This window comes from Dipodomys merriami, unplaced genomic scaffold (assembly GCF_024711535.1).
Source record: "Dipodomys merriami isolate MVZ:Mamm:240054 unplaced genomic scaffold, mDipMer1.0.p SCAF_1, whole genome shotgun sequence".
Lineage (NCBI taxonomy): Eukaryota > Metazoa > Chordata > Mammalia > Rodentia > Heteromyidae > Dipodomys > Dipodomys merriami.
In genome coordinates, this window is record NW_027202270.1 from 88,247,112 (window position 1) to 88,268,904 (window position 21,793).

Below are 21,793 nucleotides of genomic sequence, written 5' to 3' on the forward strand. Positions count from 1 at the left end.
TCATACCTCCCCTATGCCTCATAACCATAAGTTGAGAAGAGACATTTTACTGCAACATCTCCATTCAGTAGTCAGTCAGCTAAGGAGGCAGAGTCTTCCCCAAGTGTTCAGTCACTACACATAAAACATATACACCATTAACCATGCCCATTTCTCAATAAGGGACTAATGTATCCTTTATATTAACATGGTCATAAATTCATAAAACATGAAATTCTGACAATACCCAGCATTATTTATTTAGTACATGTCCAAACAAAACTCAACACATGATATCTCTTTTAAATAGAGATCTATGCCACTTCTCTAAGTTATTCATTTGCTTATTCAGCAACATATATTTAGTGAGTATCTACTGTGTGCTATGTGCAGACTACAATAAACAAGGAAGCACAGCTTCTACCTCACAGCTTCTACCTCTTCTAGTCATATAGACAAACAAATAAGCAAATAAAATATAAGTAAGTGAAATAAAACCATTAATACTTGTGAAAAGAGACAATAATATAATAAAAAGATAATTACAATAAGACAGTGAATGGTGGTGACGTGTAGTGATGGGAGTCATAATACAATATTTTAGAAATGCATTTTACAAAGGGAGAAGAGTAACTACAAAGGCCTTATGTCAGGAAAAAGCTTCAATGGCTGAAGATGGCTTTCAAATAACCCAGGATAAGAACAGTATGTAGAAGTAACCAACCGAATGTGGCTCGCAAGAAGAAATTTGACTTTAACAGTTTCCAATATATTGTAAAGTAAAATTTATATAATTGCTTAATAAGATTTACCAAAAATAGATCACTTTTAAACTGAACATTCAGCAATAGTTGTTTACACAAATTGTTTGTTTAGAAAATATTTAAGAATATATTTAATAAAATATTAATATCAGGTTGCCTGTACTGTTCTCACCCTACTAAAGATAGGTAGAATTTGAGCTTCACAATGACCAATAAAATAAGGATTTACAGTCAGGCACCAGTGGCTCATGCCAGTAATCCTAGCTACTTATAAGGCTGAGATCTGAGGATTTTATTGTTCAAAGCCCAGCCTGGTCAGGAAAGTCTGTGTGACTTTTACCTCCAAATACCAAAAAGCAGGAGTGGAGCTCTGACTTAAGTGGTAGAATAGCAGCCTGTGAAAAATCTAAGGAACAGTGCCTAAGTTCAAGCCTCAGTAGTGACACCAAAAAGAAGAAAAAGACAAAGTAGAAGGAGGAGAAAAAGACAAAAGAGGAGGAGGAGGAGGAGGAGGAGGGGGAGGGGGAGGAAAGGAAAGTACATCTTCTGGGTCTACAGTGGGCTCATCAAGGAGCATACCAGGTCTTTAATACAGCTTGGTAGAATCAACCATGAAGATTCAGGTAGGTCTTGCCATATTCCTAGAATGTTTGGGAACTGTGCCATTAAAATGCCAAATAAGAAACTACATTTGTGGAAAATTGGTGATGAACCATCCTTGGAGACCGAGTTAGGGTGTATCTTTCCAAAGTTTTCACTTACAAGTGCCTATTCCAACCAAGTGCTTACTCTAAACAACTAGGTGAATTAGATTAAAGGAGTTTTACTTCACTCTACAACTGTCAACTGCTTCTAGGTTTCTAGATGCAAGTCTGATCCTTTTCAAACAGCACCTAATTAGCCATCTTTTTTTAGCCTGGAGGGATGAAGTACCTAGAGGGTACCTATAAAAATACCCAGGAGTAAAGTATGAATTCTACTCAGGGGAACCAGGGTTATGGGGAAAACAAGAATATTCCTCACTAACAATGTAAAATTTATCCATGAATCTAGCCAGCTTCAGAGTAAGCACACAAAGAATTTGAGGAGTAAAAGAGTGCAGATCCAGGACCAGTGAAAGATTACAGAATACAGACAGTACCAGATCATTCTCATACAAGAGGCTTTTATTTTAAAATTAGTTATAATCTACCACCAAAATATATTTTCTGTCTTTAGATGAGTATGTGAAGAAGCAGTGGTCTTCCAGAGTAAAAGACACTCATTACATCTACTCCAGAATAAGCACAAAATTTTTAAGTAGAAAAAGTGCTACAGAGACTTCAGTAACATCAGAAAAAAGGATTAAGCTGAAATGGAAAGATTAGGGAAATGAGAACAAGGAAAGGTTATATATTAAGACAAGGAAGCTATTAAAGAAAAACATGTCAGTCCTGTATTTTATTTAAGGATAACAGTGCAATGTTATTGGCTACACAGCTACCAATAGATAGATTGAAAATGTTCTTTTGTAAAACCTGCTGCTGGTAGCCCATGCCTGTGATCCTAGTTACTGAAGAAGTTGAGATATGAGAATCACAGCTCAAAGCCAGCTTGGACAGAAAATTCTGTGAAACTCTAAATTAACCACCAAAAAGCCAGATATGGAGCTGTGGATCAAGTGGTAAAGTACCAGCTATGATCAAAAAAAGCTAACGAACAGCACCCACTCTCTGAGTTCAGGTGCCAGTACCAGTGCAGAAAGAAAGCAAGAAAGCAAGCAAGCAAGCAAGAAAGAAGGAAGGAAGGAAGGAAGGAAGGAAGGAAGGAAGGAAGGAAGGAAGGAAGGAAGGAAGGAAGGAAGGAAGGAAGGAAGGAAGGAAGGGAGGGAAAGGAAAGAGAAAGGGAGAGAGGGAGGGAAAAAAGAAGGAAAAAGTTATAAAAAGACATTTTGTTTTACTTTATTTTTATCTTTAAGGCATGTACAAAGGAATTGCTATTCATCAAAGTAGTATATGAATACAATGAATCTTGCTCAATGTCAGACCTTTCATCATTCTTTCCCAACTTCAAGTGATATTTTATTGAAAACTCTTTCTCAGATAAGAACATTTCTTTGGCCTTTCACAGAGAAAGGTTACGCTTATTTATCATACTAGTGATTAGAAAGAGCAAAGGAAACACTGAAGAGATAGGAAAGCCAGAGGTGGAGGTAAAAGTGTACATGCAGAAAGGTTATACTAAATGTTTCAAAAGAGTGGAGATACAAAAGGTTATGGCAGAGACTCTGCTACCTCAGTAAATTCATACTAAAGCTTGTAATTGAATTTAAAAAGTGAGATAGAAATAATATGAACAAAATCAATCTTTGAAGTCTTTTTTTTGGGGGGGGGGGTCCGGTCGTGGGGCCTGAACTCTGGTCCTGGGTGCTGTCCCTCAGCTCTTCAGCTCAAAGCTAGTGCTCTACCACTTGAGCCATAGCGCCACTTCCGGCTTTTATCTTTTTGCTTATGTGGTACTGAGGAATCGAACCCAGGGCCTCAGGCATGCAAGGCAAGCGCTCTACCACTGAGCCACCTTCCCAGCCCTCTTTGAAGTCTTTAATTGTAGTTTTAGATCTATAAATATTCCACACAAGCACCTACAAATGCATCTATGTGAAGTATATATATATATATATATATATATATATATATATATATATATATATTTATATATGTCTTCAAAATTTTCTAAAGGAATGGAAGTTTCAAGAGTGTGAAGTATTGTGTCAGGTAGTGATTATACTGCATTTTGACAAGCAGCCAGGACAAACACTGAGAAACAATTTGAATGTTTATCATTGCTCAGCACAAAATCTCTACAATGTTGAGAATGCCATTCAGCCTTATCCTGAAGCAATTTTTTTCTAAACTGCTAAATCCAGGAAGAATTGTGTAAGTTACCTTGTAAAAAACACATGAAGTAACCACAAATTTGGATATATACACGATCTAAAATAAATAGTTAACCTAATTTTCCTATTCTTAAAATACTGAGCTCAGGCCATGTGCTGGTAGCTCATACCTGTAATCCTAGCTACTAAGGAAGCTGAGATCTGAAGATTGCTGTTCAAAGCCAGCTTAGGCAATTAAGTTAAACAAAAGAAAAGAAACAGGAAGGAAGCCGGTCACCAGTGGCTTATGCTTTTAATTTAATTCTAGCTATTCAGGAGGCTGAGATCTGAGGATTTGGGCTCAAAGCCAGCCCAGGCAAAAAAAGTCCATGAGTCTCTAATCTCCAATTAATCACAGAAAAAGCCAGAAATGTTGCTTTCCTCAAGTGGTAGAGTGCTAGCTTTGAGCAAAAGGAGCTCAGGGAAGGTCCAGAGTCCAAGTTCCAGGATCAGAAAAAAAAAAAAAAAAGCAGGAATTAGAGCGGTGGAGCTATGGCTCTACTAGTTGATCACTAAGCTAAGGACAGTGTCCAGGCCCTCAATGCAAGCCCTAGGACAGCATACACACACACACACACACACACACACACACACACACACACACACACACACACACACACACACATACACAATGTCTAGTTCACCTATCTTATTGAAGAGTAGACAAAAGCATCTTCACTAGATACAAGGGTATATGGAGTCTCATGGATCTTAAACGTCATAAATTCACTAGTAGGAGACAATATTTATCTTGGTTTCCTGCAAACATTGTTGGTTAATAGTAATCTATACCAGAAGAAAACATTCAGATCAGACAAGGATTGACTTCAGCATAAAAATTTTTGAGTCATTTGTTGCAAGACTATTTCTATTACAAGAGACATGTGTACTAGTGCTTTGATACCAGCCACAACTAGTTACTAACTGTGAAATCTTGGGCAATTCCTATCCCTCTCCCTCAGAGTGTTCCAACAGTGCAGTGGGAAAATAGTACCTACTTCCAAGGTATTATTGTTGGAATCAATGAATAGATCATACAAAGATTAGAAAATACATGTCACATAGGTAATACATAATAAATTTAGTATCAGTATTATTACTATTATTACTATTATTGTTATTATTATTCCATGGTTCAAAGAATAACTTCAGTAGAGAAATCATCATCCGACCATATGATTTCCAAAATATTTTCCTATAATATCTGCTTACATTTCTCTATTACCAGGTATTATCCTTATGTCTGGGAAATAATTACCTAAGAAATACCTTAGAGCTGAAAACAAGAACATCTCACTTCTAAACACTACCACCTGCTCATGTTGTTCCTGATATACACAGTCCTATATAAATGTAGATGAATCCCTTCTGCACTCCCACAAGGTTTCATGTCAAAATATCTGAAATTTTGAATGAGTTATTTCTAAAGTAGTCTGTAAAGATATCATAGTCTTCATAGCACCTCCAATAGAAACTTTAACTCATATATTGTAATTTTCCACATTTTCGAATGAAATATAACAGAAACTGAGTCCCTCTAGGTCTTACAGCATGTCTCTCACAAACATATCTAGTGCCTAACGTACCTCTGGGAACACAACAGTCCTCAGTTATTGTATCAATGAATTTTAAATGAACAGATAAATGAATAAATTAAAGAGAAACTTTAGAATACTTCCAAACTTGTTTCACTAATGCATTTAGTTTTTTCTAACTCTTCTCCATAGATCCTGTTTTGTTTGTTTTGTGGAATTTATTATTCTTATTTTTCCTTCCCTTCTTTCCAGTCTTTTTCTATTCATTTCTCTCTTTCTCTGCTGTGAATTATCTTTTTTAATTTTATTTTATTGTAAAGATGCTGTACAGAGGGGTTCCAGTTACATGAGTAAGGTAATGAGTACATTTCTTTTTTGTTTGTTTGTTTGTTTTTGTTTTGTTTTTGAACTCTGGGCCTGGGCGCTGTCCCTCAGCACTTCAGCTCAAGGCTCATGCTCTACCACTTGAGCCACAGTGCCACTTCCAGCTTTTTTTTTTGCTTATGTGGTGCTGAGGAATCGAACCCAGGGCCTCATGCATGCAAGGCAAGCACTCCACCACTGAGCCACATTCCCAGCCCATGAGTACATTTCTTATCGAACACTGTTACCCCCTCCTTTGTTTTTCTCCTACTATGCCTTCCCTCTCCCACTGCTCTTAGAAATATCTATCCCATCCACATTGCTTCCTAGCCATAATCTTTCTGATTTTAAGTTTATATTTATTCTTTCACATTCAGTTTCAAAATTGATAGCTCTACCAACTCTAATCCCTTCTAAATGAAATAACAATCTCACTTTCTCCAACACCTTTTTACAAGGTTCACCCTGAAGAACTATAACCAGGAACTTAAATAAATTTAAATAAACTTTAAACCAGCTTTTTCTCACTGCCTTACAAGAGTGACAGGAATTTTTTTTCTGTTTTTCCAGAATATACTCTGCAAGTGATGGCTCATCCTGTAACCAACATGTCTTCTCAATGTCCTGTTCAGAGATGTTTAAAAGGTTTTCGTTATTGGAGTCAATCAAGAGAAGAAATAATTTCTTGTCCAATCCAATAGCCTACTGTACAGTATAACCTGTTTTTCCTAAGGTATGTCCTTACTTAAGAATTTATGCTTTTTACCACATATCTCTTGAGCAGTTTTCCATAGCTATTATTATCATTATATCATTTAATCTCAAAAACAAAGTGGTTTTTTAAATACTGCAGCCCTTTTCATCCACCTACCAATTATTTTGTCAGTCTTGGCAGTTAGAGAGTATGAATGGAAAGTAGAAGGTATCTCTTCCCACATCCACTATGGAGGGCTTTTTCTTATATATTTTGGTATATATCAGCTTCTGCTATGATGTAACAATGTGATAATATCAGATTATAGCTGTGGAAATAAATTCTCTGGAGTCCAAAGACAGCCAGGTAGGTATAAAGCCCTAAGGGAACAATTTAAAAGTTATGTATCTCATACAACACTTATAGAAAAACAATTTTATGTTACACTGAATGAGCAAGAAAAATGTCAAAGTTCCAGGATTTGGAATGGAAAGTGTGCAATGTATGATGTACATTTCTAATTTTACAGTCCCAAAAAATTGTCTGAGAAGGATTTGGAATGGAAAGTGTGCAATGTATGATGTACATTTCTAATTTTACAGTCCCAAAAAATTGTCTGAGAGGGATACTGGATCATTGAGAAACAGGAAATATAATCAAATACAATACTGCATAAATTGTTTGAACCATGTATTCATGTTTGAAAAAAACAGGGCCTGTATTCTAAGCCCTTCATACAACTTTATTCATAGTTTCTACATGTGATAAGGAATTACTTATAAGACATACAGGCAGTGGGTATACAATGATGAACAAGAAAGAAGCAATCTTTATTTCCATGAATCAGTATAATTTCTTCTTCCATATAAGAAGGCATAAATAGCTGTCTTTATCGTTAACCTAGAAGTAATAGATTTGCACTGAAATTTACTCTTCTACCTATGAGTATTGTCGACCAGAAGCTATATGATCAGTAGACAGACATTTTATTAGGCTAATCTATGATCAATAAAATTGACTATACCAATAATAAAATATGTATATTTTATAGATATGTTTATTACATCTATGTATACTTACACAGCCATAGTTAATGTGAAGTGAATGAATGATTAATTGTACTTTACTACATCTGTAGTCTACATTCATGGCACAGTAGGTTTGATGTCAATATTTTTCTTTTCTTTTTTTAAAAAAATTTTGGGGGGTCCAGTCATGGGGCCTGAACTCTGGGCCTGGGTGCTGTCCCTCAGCTCTTCAGTTTAAGGCTAGTGCTCTACCACTTGAGCCACAGCGCCACTTCTGGCATTTTGCTTTTTGCTTATGTGGTGCTGAAGAATTGAACTCAAGGCCTCATGCATGCAAGGCAAGCGGTCTACCACTGAGCCACTTTCCCAACCCCCCATGTGAATATTTGTTATCAGACTAATGTTATCTTTCATCTTTCATAAATTATTCTAAATTACTTCCCACGTAAGTTGGAAAGAGACCTGTACTAATTGCTGCTGTAGATTGAAGCACAGAGCTCCTAATCATTTTAACTTTTTCATGAAATAGAAGAGATCGCTAGCAAACTCTTTCTACTAAGCCAGCTTTGGACTCATCTCAAAATCAAACAAGGACATAATGAGACATAAATGAGAACTATTGACCAATCTCTTTTATGAACTTAAATGTAAAACTCCTTTATAAAAATTGGTTTCATACCAGGGATACAAGTCTGGTTCAATCAATATAAACTAACAAGCATAATATAGCATATTAACAGAACCAGGGGCAAGAATCATACAATTGCAGAAAGAGGCCTTGATAAAATCCAACATCCTTTTATAATAAAAGCTCTGAAGAAACTAGGAATAAAATGAACATACCTTATCATAATAAAGATTATGCAGGAAAAATATACATCCAACATCATACTAAATGGTAAAAATTAAAAACACTTCCCCTAAAATCAGGAGCAGGACAAGAATGCCCATTCCCTCTACTCCTTTTTAATTTAGTAATAGAAATCCTAGCCAGAACAATAAGATAAGAAAAAGACATAAAAGAGATCAAAATAGGGAAAGAAAAAGTCAAACTATCTCTATTTGCCAATAACATGCAGATGACACCCTAATGTCCGTTAGGGTCTCTAAAAGACCCTAGAGATTTTATCCCTCAAGCTCCTAGAGCTGATAAATTACTTTGGCAAACTAGCTGGATATAAAATCAACCCTTTTCTTTCTATCAACAAAGAGCAGATAGAGAGGAAGATCCAAAAAACAACTACTTTTGAAATAGCGTTAAAAATATCTAGGAATAAACATAACCAAGGAAATGAAAAAGCTCTACAAACAAAAACTATAAAACTTTGAAGAAAGAAAGCAAAAATGACACCTGGAAGTGAAAAGACATTCCATGTTCATAATCACTAGAATCAATATTGTGAAAATGTCCAAAAATGTGTTTCACAAAAAATCCAACGTTCTTCCAGGCATAGTAGAAATGTACCCCAACCTCGTAAATGTTATATGTTACAAGTGAAATATCCCAACTTCCAGGGAACGTTGGGACTTGAACCTATGATCTGCGAAGGAGTCACAAACAGTCAATAAGAGCAGGAATTGTTTAATAGCGGCAGCAGCTGCCCCTCATTATACCAAGTGAAGAACAGCAATAAAGTCAGGGTATTTAAAGGGAAGATCCACGAGGGGAAGAGGTACTTGCAGATGCCACTAGTAGCTTTGCCATCGGCAAAGAAGCAAATCACAGAAGCAGAACTAGCAGTTAGTGATTACAAAATGGCATTAATAATTCGTCATTCCAGTAACTAAGGTCATAAGTCACAAAGTCCTTTTCCCAAATCTTCCCGTCAAAGAAGAAAGTTAGTGAAATAGCAATTACAGTCTCTATAGGCAAAGTAATAAGTCCTCAAAGCAAAAACCACATTCCAAATTTCTTACTTATCACACCCCAAAATCAAAACACTTCCCAGGTTTTATGGCTCTTTCCGAGTTTCACTGCTAGTCACCGATTTCCAGTACCTGGTGTTTAACTCAGTAATTTACTTCAAGCCTTTATCTTTGGAATTTTTCTTTTACTAACTAGCCTGGAGTTGTTTTTTTTTCTCTAAAGGGAAATCCTGCCTTTCAAGTTAGACGCTATTCTTAATAATCAATAATTTTGCTCTGTTTCTAAGCTCACATTTATATTCTTTTGTTTTTTTTTTGGGGGGGGGGAGGTCATCACAAGTCCATAACAGGCATTGTACTTATGGCTGAAAGTTAAAGTTTTCCTTTAAGAAAAATTTGGAAATAAGGCTTGTCCATTCTTTCCATTAGTGCTAACAGAATATGGGAAGTTCCAGAAAGAAGCATTATAGAATAAAAAGAAACAAGCAGCACCAAATTCTGAATAAAAAAGCTTCATTGTCTCAGTTGAAAGATTTCATTATACTCTAGAGAGAAAATTATGGAGAATCTACCAAAAATAATAGATAAAAAAATGAATTAAGTAATTTTGAAAGACAAAATCAACATGTAATATTTCATTGGACTTTCTTTTTTTAATTTAATTTTATTTTATTTGTGAACATACTGTACAAAGGGGTTACAATTACATGGGCAGGATAATGCGTACATTTCTTAACAATCATTGCAGCCTCCTCCTTTGGTTGACCCTTCACATCCCTACCAAGCCTCCCCCTCCCCCCCAATCCCAATCCTTCCCCTTCCCCCCATTCCCCCCCCCCGACCGACATTGTAAAGCTCATTTTGGACATGATAACTTGCATTTCTCATTGTTGCAACAGGTCCACCTGTATCCTTAAACAACGGGTTTTTCCCGATCTCCTCCACAAGTTACACTGACATCATATACAGTGAAAGCAGGGGTTATACTGTGAGGGAGGGACATACAAAGCAACAAAGAGATAATCTTATGAATGCGTTAGAAACACATGCATGAAAGAAAAAACCATTAAAATACATATCTAAGGGTTCATTTTCCTGACATCACATTATCTGACCTTTTCCACTTGACTCATACATATACTAGATATTGCAAATAAGGGAAATGGGACCTATGTTTCCTTGGGCCTGGCTTACTTCACCTAATATAATTTTTTCCAAGTTTTTCCATTTCCTAACAAATGGGGCAATGTCATTATTTGTGATGGAGGCATAGAATTCCATTGTGTATATATACCACATTTTCTTGATCCATTCATCTACTGAGGGGCATCGGGGTTGGTTCCAGATCTTAGCTATGGTAAATAATGCTGCAATAAACATAGTTGTGCTGGTAGGTTTAGTGTAGTCTTGTTTGTAGACATTTGGGTAAATACCAAAAGTGGGATTGCTGGATCATAGGGAGTTCCTCCATACTGCTTACCAAAGTGGTTGAACAAGTTTACATTCCCACCAACAATGAAATAAGGTTCCTTTCTGTCCACATCCCCTCCAGGATCTGTTATTGTTAGAGTTCTTGATTTTTGCCGATCTAACTGGGGTGAGGTGATATCTCAATGTTGTTTTGATTTGCATTTCTTCTATGGCTAGGGATGTTGAACATTTCTTCATGTGTCTATTGGCCATCCTTCTTTCTTCTTCAGAGAAGTTTCTCTTTAAGTCTTTCGCCCACTTATTTATTGGGCAGTTGTTTCTTTGAGGATTTGTTGTTGGGGGGTTTAATTTTTTGAGTTCCAAGTATATTTTAGATATGAGACCCTTGTCCGTTGTATGGCTAGTAAAGATCTCCCAATCCTTGGGCTTTCTATTGATCTTGCTAGCTATGTCATTTGCCCTGCAGAAGCTCTGCAACCTTATGCAATCCCATTTGTCCAACCTTTCTTTGATTTGTTGTGTTTCTGGGTCTTTATTCAGAAAATTTCGGCCTGTGCCAAGGAGACCTAGGGTTTCTCCTATTCCATCCTGTAATGTTTTCAGAGTGTCTGCTTTGACTTCAAGGTCTTTGATCCATTTGGAGTTGAGTCTGGTGCAGGGTGATATATAAGGATCTAGCTTTAGATTTCTACATGTAGTTAACCAATTTTGCCAGCACCATTTACTGAAGAGGCTGTCTTTCTTCCATTCTATTGTTTTAGCTCCCTTATCGAAGATTAGATGGCTATAGGTCTGTAGGTTCATTTCTGGGTTTTCAATTCTATTCCATTGGTCCTGAGGTCTGTTCTTATGCCAATACCAAGCTGTTTTGATTACTATGGCTTTATAGTAGAGTTTGAAATTTGGTATTGTTATTCCTCCAGCAGTGTTCTTTCCGTTGAGGAGTGTTTTTGCTATTCGGGGTCTTTTATTGTTCCATATGAATTTTTGGATTGCCTCTTCTATTTCCTTGAAGAATGAGGGTGGAATTTTGATAGGTATCACGTTGAATTTGTAGATAGCCTTGGGAAGTATTGCCATTTTCACGATGTTAATCTTGCCAATCCAGGAGCATGGGAGGTTTTGCCATTTTTTAAGTTCTGAGTTGATTTCCTTTTTCAAGATTTTAAAGTTTTCATCATAGAGGCCCTTCACTTCTTTAGTTAAGTTAATTCCTAGTTATTTTATTTTTTGTGGGGCTATTACAAATGGAGTTGCTTTCCTAATTTCAGCCACACTTTTCCCATTGTTGGCATACAGAAAACCCATTGATTTTTGGGAGTTAATTTTATACCCTGCTACTTTGCCAAAGTTTTTAATCAGCTTGAGTAATCTGGGAGTTAAGTCTATGGGATTCTTTAAGTACAAGATCATGTCATCTGCAAAGAGGGAGAGTTTTATTTCTTCTTTCCCTATTTGGATCCCCTTTATGTCTGCATCTTGTCTTATTGCTGTAGCTAGGCATTCTAATACTAGATTGAAGAGAAGTGGAGAGAGTGGGCATCCTTGTCTTGTTCCTGAGTTAAGAGGAAATGGCTTTAGTTTTTCACCATTGAGTATAATGCTGGCTGTAGGTTTGTCATATACAGCCTTTATTGTATTGAGGAATGTTCCATGGATTCCTAATTTTTCCAGAACCTTCATCATAAAGGGGTGTTGGATCTTGTCGAATGCTTTTTCTGCATTTATTGAGATAACCATGTGGTTCTTATTCTTGCTCCTGTTGATGTGATGAATAATATTAATTGATTTGCGTATATTGAACCAGCTTTGCATCCCTGAAATGAATCCTGTTTGATCGTGGTGTATGATGTTTTGGATGAATTGTTGAAGTCGATTGGCCAACATTTTGTTGAGAAGTTTTGCATCAATGTTCATCAAAGAAATGGGTCTATAGTTCTCTTTCTTTGATGAGTCCCTGCCTGGTTTTGGTATGAGGGTTATGATGGCTTCATAGAATGTGTTCGGTAGTGAGCTTTTTCTTTCAATTTCATTGAAGAGTTGGAGGAGAATTGGTGTGAGCTCTGCTTTGAAGGCCTTGTAAAATTCCGCTGTAAAACCATCTGGTCCTGGACTTTTCTTAGCTGGGAGGTCTCTTATTGCTGTTTCTATTTCAATGCTTGATATGGGCCTGTTAAGATAGTTTAACTCATCTTGGTTTAGTTTTGGCGTGTCAATATTTGCTAGGAAGAGGTCCATTTCTGTCAATTGTCGAACTTATTAGCATAAAGTTTTGAGAAGTATTCCCTTATTATGTTCTGAATCTTGGTTGTTTCCGTGGTGATGTTTCCATTCTCATCTCTGTGTTTATTAATTTGGGTGTGTTCTCTTCTTTTTCTGATAAGATTTGCTAAGGGTCTGTCAATTTTGTTAAGTTTTTCGAAGAACCAACTCTTTGTTTTGTTGATTTTTCTATACTTTTTTTTGGATTCCAATTCATTTAATTCTGATTTAATTTTGATTATTTCTTTCCATCTACTGGATTGGGGTTCATCTTGCTGCTCATTTTCAAGGAGGTTTACATGTGTCATTAAATGGTTAGTTTCCGATCTCTCCAATTTGTTGATGTAGGAGCTCAGAGCTATAAACTTGCCTCTGAGTACTGCCTTTGCTGTGTCCCAGAGGAGCTGGTAATTTGTGTGTCCATTTTTGTTGAATAGCATGAACATTTGAATTTCCTTTCTAATCTCTTCCCTGACCCACTCATGATTCAGCAGTGTGTTGTTCAGCCTCCATGTGATACTGGACTTTCATTGGTGGCTTTTGGTGTTGAGTTCTAATTTTATTCCCTTGTGGTCAGAGATAATGCAAGGTATAACTTCAATGTTTCTGAATTTAGACAAGTTTGCTTTGTGGCCTAAAATGTGGTCTATTTTAGAAAACGTTCCATGTGCTGCTGAGAAAAATGTGTATTCTGATGCTGCTGGGTGAAATGTTCGGTAGATGTCTGTTAAGTTAGTTGATCTATGCAGCTGTTTAGATCTGCGGTTTCTCTGTTGAGTTTTTGCCGAGTTGATCTATCTAGTGGGGAGAGTGGTGTGTTAAAATCCCGAACAATTAATGTCTTTGGATCTATATGGGATTTGAGGGAAAGTAGTGTTTCTTTGATGAATTTGTGTGCTCCATTGTTTGGCGAATAGATATTTAAAATTGTAATATTCTCCTGAAGGAGAGATCCTTTAATTAGTATTTAGCAACCTTCTTTATCTATTCTCACGAATTTTAATTTGAAGTCTATTTTATCTGATATTAGGATTGCAACTCCTGCCTGTTTATGGGGGCCTTTGCTTGGTAGATTTTGTTCCAGCCTTTAACATTGAAAATGTGTTTGTTTTTACGGGCAAGATGTGATTCCTGCAGGCAGCAGATAGAAGCGTTTTGTTTTGTAATCCAGCTAGACAGTCTATGTCGCTTAATTGGAGAGTTCAGTCCGTTAACGTTAAGAGATAGGACTGAGAGGTATTTGGGAGTTCCTGCCATGTTATCCACCTTCTTGGGGGCTGCAAAAACTGGGTTCTTCCTATCGTTCTTGGATTCTCAGTTTGGGTGCAGTTTTTTGGCCTTTATTGTGGTCTTGTTGGTTTTCTATGCATAGGACATCTTTAAGAATCTTTTGTAGGGCTGGTTTAGTGGAGATGTATTGTTTCAATTTTTCTTTGCTATGGAAGGTTTTTATTTGGCCTTCAGTTATGAAGGAGAGTTTAGCTGGGTACAGTATTCTTGGTTGATTGTTGTTTATTTTTAGGGCATGTCATACATCATTCCAGGCTCTTCTTGCTTTGATTGTCTCTGCTGAGAAATCTGAGGAGATTCTAATTGGTTTCCCTTTATAAGTCATTACCCTTTTCTCCTGGACAGCTTGAAGGATTTTTTCCTTGGTCTGTGTTGATCCTGTGTGGATTATAATGTGATGGTGGGATGTCCTATTCTGGACTGGTCTATTTGGGGTTCTAAAAGCTTCTTATATCTGAATAGGCCTATCTTTTTGTATGTTTGGGAAGTTCTCTGCTAGGATCCTGTTAAACAAATTTCCTAGACCATTAACTTCTGTTTCTAGGTGCTCCTCTACACACATTATCCTTAGATTAGCCCTTCTGATGGTGTCTTCCAGTTTTTGGATAGATCTATCATATTTCTTGGACTTGTCTTGGATAGTTGTATGTTCTTTCTCTATAATATCTAGGCTGTCTTCAATCCCTGAGATTCGATCTTCTGCATGGTCTAACCTGCTGTCAAGACTCTTTACTTTGTTTTTTATCTCTTTTCCTTCTAATTGGTCAGCTTTGATGGCTTCAAGTTCTTTGTTGAAGCTCTGTTTTAGGTCTTGTATGAATTTCTTTACTTCCTTAATTTGGTGTTCAGTATTTGTTCTCAAATCACTTAGTTGATTGGTTATGGTTTCTTTGGACTCCCATTCCTTCTGTTGGGTTCCATTCAGCATTCCCTTTGTGGTCTCCCTGACTTCCTTCAGTTCTTTGTTAATGGATTCCATGAATGCCTTTAGTGATCTTTGTGTATTCTCTACCTGGTCTCTCAATTCCTGAATTACTCTTTGATTAGCTTCCTCCCGTTTGTGGGATTCCTGCAGTTCTCTTTCCTCCCGTTCGTGGGATTCCTGCAGTTCTCTTTGAGTGTTCTCAGCCTGCTCATGCCATTCCTCCCTTTCTCTTTGCGTATTCTCAAGTTGTTCACGCAAATCCTGTATCAGTTTTTGAGTAGCTTCCTCACGCTTATGATATTCCTGTATAAGCTTTTGGGATGCCTCCTCTCTCTCCCTTTCACGCTCATACAGAGTCCTTTGTAAGTTGTCAAACTTCTCATTTATCATGTTTGCCACCAGTGTTTGTAGAGCTATTTGGGAACTCTCCTCTGGATTATTCATTATCTGTTCTGACCCCTGATTATCAAGATTGGGAGTTGAGATATCGGGATTTGCCATTTTCTTGTGTTTTTCCGGCTTACTCCGCCCATTTGAGAGGAAAATAGCACCAGTTTTGTGCTAGAACACTCTCTTAAGGCAACCATCAATCAAAGTTTGCATTTGAACAGTCAATAGTCTACAGATACAATCTAGTTCCACAGATACATCTATTCAACATCAAACTACTATATGTTAATGGGCTTTGAACCGCAGAGAAGAATTTGGAAGACCAGAAATTATTAGGGTTAGGGAGAGATGTGGGTAAAAAATAGGAATAGATTGGTGTGGGGAGACACAGGGAGAGTTAACTATGTCCTAATCCCAATGCAGGAAATAGGTTGGGTAGGATGCAAGTAGAGTGAGAGAGAAAAAGAAGAAAGGCATAAGGAAATGAAAAGAGACCAGAAAAAAATAGAAATGCAAAAATTAATAATATTATGGAGAATAAAAACCATCTATTTAGAGAGGAATGTGAGTATATTAAGAGAAGGGAAGGGACATAGAGGAGAAGTGAAAAACTTAAAAAAATGCTTAAAATATTATATATGTATAAAGAGGTAGTACTGCTATTAAGGAATTTAAGTCTCAGAGGTTTTGAATTGAGTAATAAATTTGTGGATTAAGTGTGTACACAAGGAGGATAGGGTCTACTAGTTAACTACAGGTTTATCTGAGGATGTGCTGGACAAGAGTTAAGTCACATAAAGAACATCAAAAGAGAGGAAAAGATGAGAAGGAGGATAAGAAAGGTAGAAAAAGAAAGGGAGAAAATAGATCAGAAGTTCAGTAGAGCTAGACAAAAAACAAAAAGATTGTTAAGAAAGAAAGAGAAAGAGAAAGAAGACAAGAAAAGAAAGGAAACCGCACATTCATGTATTCCTAAAATAAAAATTTTAAGAGGAAAAAAAGTTACTGGAAAACAATTATTTTTTCAAAAAAGGCAAAAATTAAAGGTTAATAAAATTTTTAGAAAAGGAAATATAATTTTTTATATATATAAGGTACCAAAAAAAAGAAAAAAAAAAGAAAAGAAGAAGAAGAAAAAAAAGTTCTTTGATTTTTTTTTATTTTTTTGGGACGGGTGGGAAGAATCCTGTATCTCCCTTTTGTCTGTAACCAGCCTCTTGTTGGAGTCTCTGGTCAGCTTGAGGTCCTGTGGCTTGATTGGTTTCTTAAGTCAGTTTGTTCGAACAGGCAGAAAAATACTCTGCTTTACCCAAGATTTTGAGATTCCCCTCCCAGATTAGTTTAATGGGAGGGTGATCTACTTTGAGAATCACAAAAGAGGGGGATGCAGTGGTGAGGATAGGTTCTGGGTAGAGTTGAGGCCTTTCAACAATCAGTAGCTTTTCCCTGGGGCTATTTTGTGAAAAAAACTCACAGAGCCCAGCCTGGAGCCATTCTCAGGGTTTCTGTTTTTCAATTGATTGTTGAGGCTGCTAGAGGGAGGGGCAGCCTCTGGCTCTGGTTACCCAGTGAGGAAAGCCACTCCAATGGCTGGCGCCTGAGCTGGGTGGCTTTTCCTTGGATGGAGCTGAGTCTGGCAGGTCACTTCACCGTTAAGTTCTCGTGACCTGCTAAATGACTCGTTTTATTCCAAGGCCTGAGTTGGTGCTGGCAGCTCCTCCGAGCTTTATCAGTATCCAAGATGGAGATCACCGGTGCTGGGGGGGGAGGGGTGGCCTTCCCTCCTCTGCTCCCTGAGAAGGAGTGAGGACGTCGGGCTTCTACTCACGCCGAGTCTTGGATCCTGGGTCGTCTCTGGTCTGCAAACTGCAGGATGAAGATGTCCGCTTCTTGTCGGTTCTTGCTGGTATTGAGTAGAATCCGCTTGCCCACTGCATCTGGCTCCTTCGTCCCGGACTCTCTGTGTGAGCGCTCAGGTGTGCCCCGGCTGCGGTCTCTGCCGTGACCCTGCCGCCTCCGCCGTGGCGGCTGCTGGCAAGAGCTCAGATGTGTCTTCTTGCCTTGGCTTCCCCTCTCTTGTCTAATTCTCTGTTCTGTGATGGCACAGCAAAACAAATCTTATCAAGATAGCATCAAGCCTGGAAGTGGCGCTGTAGCTCAAGTGGTAGAGCACTCGCCTTGAGCTGAAGAGCTGAGGGACAACGCCCAGCCCCAGAGTTCAAGCCCCACGACCGACCCCCCCCCAAAAAAATAGAAGATAGCATCAAGCCAGACAACAATGAATCACACCTGTATTTCTAGCTACCTGAGGATAATAGTTCCAAATTAACTACCTGAGGATGATATTTCAAAACTATTCTGGGCAGGAATGTCCAGAAGATTCTTGTCTGTAATTAATCATCACAATGCCAGAGTGGAACAATGACTTAAGTGGTAGAGTTCAAGTCTTGAGCAAAAAAAGCTAAGGGAAAACTTGCAGGCTCTGAATTCAAGCTCCAATATAAGTAAAAAGTAAAAGCAAACAAAAAAGATAGCATCAAAAAGAAAAAATACATACGAATAAACTTAACAAAGATAAAATACTATACATGGAAAATAAAATATTGATTAAATAAACTGTAGAAGCACAAATATGGAAAGTTACCCCACACTCATATGTTGGAAAGGTTAAACTTAGAAAACTAATAAATTAATTCAGCAAACATACAGGTCACAAAATCAATACACAAAATTCAGTAACATTGCTATGCATTAATAATGAGCTACATGAAAAAGAGCAGCTCCATAAAATACCCAGGAATAGAATCAACCAAAGATGTGCAAAATCTCTATGATTAAAAACTACCAAAAAATGATCAACAAAATTAAAGAGGATGCAAAAAAGTGAAAAAGCTCCTCATGATTATGACTTGGAAAAATCAATATTGTTAACATATCCATATTACCCCAAAAATCCACAGATTCAATCTACACCCCATCATAATACCAATGTTCTTCTTTGTAGATTTACAAAATGGAATCCTGGTTTGGTGTGGAACAAAAAAAAAAAACAACCTCAAATAGACAATGTTGTCTTAGGTGAAAAAAAAAACAAAGTTAAAAATGTCACACACACAGGGGCTGGGAAGGTAGCTCAGTGGTAGAGTGCTTGCCTTGCATGCATGAGGCCCTGGGTTCGATTCCTCAGCACCACATAAGTAAAAAGAAAAAAAAGCCGGAAGTGGCACTGTGGCTCAAGTGGTAGGGCGCTAGCCTTGAGCTGAAGAGCTGAGGGACAGCGCCCAGGCCCAAAGTTCAGGCCCCACGACTGGACCCCCCCAAAAAAAATGTCACACACACACTACAAGACTTCAAAATATAGTATAAAGCTATAATATATATATATATATATATATATATATATATATATATATATATAGTATAAAGCTATAGCATCTGAAACAAGCTCAATAACTGACACAGGCTGTTAGTACTCTTTCAATTATTGGTATATGTTGAAATTGAAAACAGATAATATAATGTGTGCCTCAGTATATTCATAGTATTTGCCACAGAAATTGTACTGTAGAAATGTGTGTGTGTGTGTGTGTGTGTGTGTGTGTGTGTGTGTGTGTGTGTATCCTAAGGAATCATCTTAGATAGACTGCAAAACAGGCTTGAAATTGTGCAGAGCAGTTGATCCTTCTGAGATATGTACAAATCATTCATAGACAACAACTTTCTCTTACAGCTCGGTTGGCTGATACATCAGTTTAATGAAATGCCACATATCAATCACATATAGTTTTGTAAAATGTCAGCATATTTTCACAATGTGGTCTCCCTATCATATCCTCTTACTACTCTTTTCCACCTATGTTCTGCCCCATACTGATATTTATAGGTTTTTCTCAGAAAAGCTGCTCCATCATCAGTTTTGAGTTTGAGTTCATTTAATGGTACAACCTCCCAAAAGATTTAAGACAATGGCTCAAAATATACATTGTTGAATAAATTTAAGAAAAAAATACACTGTGTATGTTTATATTGTATGAGTCTTATTAAGCTGTAAAAATAAAAAAAAGGAAATATAGTCATTTGTGAGAAAATAAATAAGCCTGGAATATGTTGTGTTAATGAAATAGGCCAGACATAGAATGGCAAATACTGCATGTCCTCATGTAGACAGAGCCTCTAAAATATTCAAACTGAGAGTGTGTTGGGAGCCGACAGTAAAGCTCTAAGGTCATCTTGATCCCTGTGCTCACTTGAAGGCACGTACAAGGAGCTGGCTCACCAGGTGCCCGGGATTGCTTTGCTATGTCTGCAGAGTTTGTTTTACTTTCTACCAGTTGACCTTGTCTTGTTTTTACTGCACTCTGTTTTTACTGAAATTTTCCTTGTTTTTCTGGATTATTGTAACCTTATGTTACCTCTTGACTTCTAATAGTATATATTAGGGAAAGTTAAAATTAAACAGTGCTGCGGTCTTGAACTGCAGACCTCCCGACCCCATCCTTTGTCTTATGTCTTTATTTTTCTCGGCCTCGCCGGCCTCGCCCCCTAATTCAGGAATCCCTTTCATTGTCAGCAGGCTCTGGCAAGTGGCACCCGAACAGGGACCTGAAAACCTGGGATCATGGTAGAGGACCCCCCTAAGGTAAGAGGACATGTCAGGAAAAAGAGAGCGGGTGAGAGTATAGTCGGGAGTAAGAAATTATGGGGCAAGCTAAGAGCTGCACATTATATGTGCAGGCTCTTAAGGGCATGCTTCAAGCTCAAGGAGTGAAAGTTGTATAGAGTCAGTTAGAGAGTTTCTTTTGCTTTATCGAGGAAGTATGCCCCTGGTTCCCGGAGGAAGGAACCATTAGTTTAGAAACTTAGCACACAAAAAAAAATGGAAAAAAGGATTCAGGGACACTATGATGCAAATGGCCGGTAAGTTAAAACATTGCTGCTTTGTAATTGCCTGGTATCTGCGTAGCCTGCAGGTTCTGTATTGGGGTTGGCAAGACGTCTTGGCGGACGTGCTATAAGACAGCCAATGGGGCCGGTGGGAGACATCCCCTGGATCCCCATCAGGGTAAACTATCCACTAGTGCAGACATTTTGGCCCATCTGTAGTCCAGCACTTTCTGTCTGACAGTCTACAGTGCACATGCTGTAAATGTGTTTTGTCTCAATGTTTATGTGTATATATTCTGGAATTCTTGGAATGTTTCTTCTCTCAGATTCATCCTGATGTGAGAGCCTGGAGGAGACTGGCTAGCATCCCCTTTTAATATCTGTTTCTCTCAAGCTCCTTTTTTTTTACTTACACTTTAAACTGATTCCCCTTTCTACTCTTCACTGCCACCTCCTCCACCCTCTCTGGATCCAGAAGTAGGGGGTTGGTGGGGGGTGAGAAACCTGGAGGATCTAACAATAACTTAAAAGGACTGAAAGGGAGAACTCGCAGCCTGATGAAACTGCCACTGACCACCTGCAAGTGACACCAACAAGATCCTAGCCTTGAGCCTTGGCCCAGGGGGTCTGAGTATGGGGGAGAACCTGTCAGTCTGAGAGGACGGCTGCTAGGGACTTCTTTCCCTTGCCCCAAGATGACTGGGAATTCTCCTTCACCTTGGAAGGCCCCTGGGTCAACGTTTGCAGGAATCTAAAAGAAAAATCCTCCGGAGGTGAGTAGAGGAGGTTCAAGTACCCTGGTAAGTGGATTTGAGTCCCATTTGTGAATGGTGGTGAGATGTTGCCCCATTCACTGAGACCTGATTTTGTCTTTGTGACCACTTGTCTGTCTTGTTTACTTCGGTGTATTTTCTGTTATATTTTCTGAGGTAGGGATAAACTGGGGGCCCATTATCCCCCAACTCAGCCTTTGGTAGTTGTCTTGTCTAGTTCTGTTTTAGAATTGGTACCAGTTTTAAATGTATGTACAACTGATATTGATTTTTGTGCGCTTTAAGATCTGTGTGTGTTTTGTATGTGTTTGTGAACATGTTCAAGATAAAAATTATCAACATGCTGTAACAATTGGGTAAGTTTAAGTTTAAAATTTAAAAGGTTATGAGGTTTGGACATTACCAAAATTTTTTTTTAAAAATTCACATTGTTTTAAATGACTTTTTAAGGATTCTTTAACTTAGAAAATTAAAAAATCTGGTATTTTAAAATGCATAAGACAGTTTACACTGTAATCAAGTAATCTGGCTTAACAAAAATGCATTGGCTGTTTGAAATTTAGTTCTGTTGGCTAAAATTTGGGGGAAAATATTGAAAGTTTAAATATAAAAGTTTGGTTTTTTTTGGTTTTGTTTTGTTTTTTTATTTTTTGTGAACATACTGTACACAGGGGTTACAATTACATGAGCAAGAT